The sequence below is a fragment of the Rhagoletis zephyria genome, unplaced genomic scaffold (assembly GCF_001687245.7).
Source record: "Rhagoletis zephyria isolate East Lansing unplaced genomic scaffold, Rhagoletis_zephyria_1.1 Rzeph_scaffold_13026, whole genome shotgun sequence".
Taxonomy (NCBI): Eukaryota; Metazoa; Arthropoda; class Insecta; order Diptera; family Tephritidae; genus Rhagoletis; species Rhagoletis zephyria.
This window is the reverse complement of record NW_016170098.1, coordinates 13,348-16,320: the sequence shown is the minus strand read 5'-3', so window position 1 is coordinate 16,320 and position 2,973 is coordinate 13,348. Positions and strand designations below refer to the sequence as shown.

Genomic DNA, 2,973 nt, shown 5'->3' with positions numbered 1-2,973 from the left:
TTTCCGCCAAGACGACTCTGCGTTCTTCTAATTGTATCATTTTGGCGTTCCTCTCTTCTAAAAAGTAATTTTTGCGTTTGGGAGCCCGACGTTGTGGTGGAAGTGGATCCTGAGGAACCATATCCGGTGCCATTTGCGGTTCCTCATCGCCTCCTTCAAGAAACTGTAATAAAAAGTTAAATAAAAAACAGAGACAATCATAAGGCGTATGTACATACCTCTATCTCAAAGTGGTCCACAGGGGCGNATGGAAATGTTCTTAACTCACCAGTGGCTCGCTAACTTCTCTTTGACCGACCACTGCCACTGTGGTCATCACGCCAATGATGCGCTCGTCGAGGTTACTGAGATGCTTTTCGGTAATTGATGAATTTACCCCGCTTCGCTCCATAGCATTACTCAAATCTTGGGTTTTTTGTTTAGCCTTAATAATAATAATAGATTGGCGCTTACACATATGTTAGTGTTTGGCCNAGCATGTGTGTGCAAATACGCACCCTGCTTCTATGTTGTTGCAGAAGTTTTGCCAAGATTCATTACAATTTACACAGCGAATTTTCAATACTAATTGTCCACTTTGCGTACTTTTCTACTACCATTTTCGATCCAAGGGATTTCTTTCTTCCCCTTTATCTATCCTTTGTAAATGCAACCTTTTTTAAGGGAGTGTCCAACCTCGGCTGTCAATAATTTTCTAAACTTAAATTACTGAATTATGTATACTTACAACTACATGCGTTGTTCGGTACTCTTGATAATAGCTTTGTTTCTTTACTTCTCNTGTTTAGCCTTGCTCCTATCATTAATCGAAAACAATTTTAAGAATCTTAGTGCTACTTATGTACATTTTCAAAACATATATACTTCATATTTACCCACGCTCTCTTCCATCCTTCACCATCTTTTATGGATCCTCCGCAAGCATTTAATTTTTCGGCGAGGTGGTTCCACTGCTCAGCTAAACTTTTGCTCCCGGTGCCATTGACGAATCTTAAAAAAGAAAAAACTTAAACAAAATCATTTACGGGAAAATGTTTTGCATACCTGTCGTGAGCAAATTCTCTATGATCCTCCAAATATTGAACGAGCATATATTTTTGATCCTTGTCACTCTTTTGCTATTGCGGTTTTCCATATTTTGCTATTAATTAAACAATTTCTTTAATATAAAAGAGTATTTTTAACAAAAAACAATATAAGCATTACCTTTTTTGTCGCGTTATTTTTTTAGCACCAACTTTTTCTAGTCGCCAAATTCGCAGAATTTTAAGCCAACAATGGAGATTTGTAGCAATGGAAAAGACGCTGGAATCGCCATTTTAGCTGATGAGCTGTCAAAAACTGTTCACTCACTTTATCCGGGTTCATTTTGTTCATCGCTAAAACCCACCAAAAAAATGAACCAATAATGAAACTTTTTAGAGATGATTTTTTAAGCGCGAATCGCAAAAATCTCCCAAAATTGCTAAAATCCATTTAGTATTTTTTGGCGATGGAGTTTTAGCGATAGCGAAAGCTGGAATCCGGCTGCTGAGCATGTGTGTGCAAATACGCACCCTGCTTCTATGTTGTTGCAGAAGTTTTGCCAAGATTCATTACAATTTACACAGCGAATTTTCAATACTAATTGTCCACTTTGCGTACTTTTCTACTACCATTTTCGATCCAAGGGATTTCTTTCTTCCCCTTTATCTATCCTTTGTAAATGCAACCTTTTTTAAGGGAGTGTCCAACCTCGGCTGTCAATAATTTTCTAAACTTAAATTACTGAATTATGTATACTTACAACTACATGCGTTGTTCGGTACTCTTGATAATAGCTTTGTTTCTTTACTTCTCTAGCATGATTCATTAATAAAAGGTTTCATAATTATTGACAGCCGCGGTTTGACACTCCCTTGTGTTTACGAAGGACGGAGAAACGATAAAGAATGAAATTGGTGCGAAAATGGTAGTAGATAAATTCACGGAGTAGTCAATTAGTAGTGAAATTCCTTTTGTAAACTTTAATGTATTTCCAAGAAATTTGGCATTTTAAATGAAATATTAAACGAAATATTATGAAATGAACGTCAGTTATTTAATTTATGTGCTACCCAGCTACATAATAACTGCAAAAAGGGCTCAAAATTAAAATGAAACTACTGTGAAGTTTATTAAACATCGAATTTAAAAGAAATTTATGTTTTCATTTAAATGCACTTTATATGCATACACAAATAACATATTGTACAACAAGTAAAAAAAAATTAAGTTCAGGCGAACCTTAACATTGAATACCCGGCGCAAGTACCTCTTAATATAGTTTTTTCACCTTTCCGAAAGCTACCGTTACATGGTAAGAAGGGATGGTCCAGCATTTCTGAAATTTGCCGTTATATGAAAAGCGTAATTTTAGTCCGATTTCTAAAGTTTTAAATTTCTGGCTTTTGTGTGCGAAGTAAAATAATTATACCAAGTTTGGTACAAATTGATAGAACGGTAACCGAGATACAGAGAATGGGCAGTGCCTCGCCCATTTGCCAAAAATTTGTTTTCATTTTTCATTATTCTTTATTTGTTATATATTAAGAATTAATCTTTTATTGCGCAATACAAATAACGGATTACAAAAATATGTATTAAAATAAAATAAAAATTACAATTATATAAATATAGTTACGTATGCACATTAGCGCACACAAGGGGTGGGTTTTGGGGTTCAAACCACCCCTAAAGCTAATAACCTCAAATACAAACTGTATCTTAAAGCTAAGAATCCAGCTCTCAAGGAAATCATAAGAAAAATTTATTATAATTTCTGTTGCTTGATAAAAGCGCTTCGCTTTTGCTGTAAATTTTCATGAGAAAATAATATACGACCATTTTTTTCTTGAGAGCTGCAAACTGGTTTAAGAAATTTTGGTAGAAGAAAATTTCTTTTCCATTTCTTGTCCGTCGTTTTATATGAATTTTTCGTTTTTCTTAAGTGTT

At 34.7% G+C, this 2,973-nt stretch overlaps 1 long non-coding RNA gene across 1 annotated transcript; it reads right to left on the bottom strand.

Annotated features, from left to right (window-relative positions):
• Window positions 1–875: 875 nt before the first annotated feature.
• Window positions 876–1,398, bottom strand: LOC108377938 (uncharacterized). Its single transcript, XR_001849375.1, has 3 exons — window positions 1,207–1,398; window positions 1,045–1,141; window positions 876–990 (listed from the first exon to the last, which is right to left on the bottom strand). It is a non-coding gene; the product is annotated as an uncharacterized LOC108377938 (long non-coding RNA).
• Window positions 1,399–2,973: the final 1,575 nt, after the last annotated feature.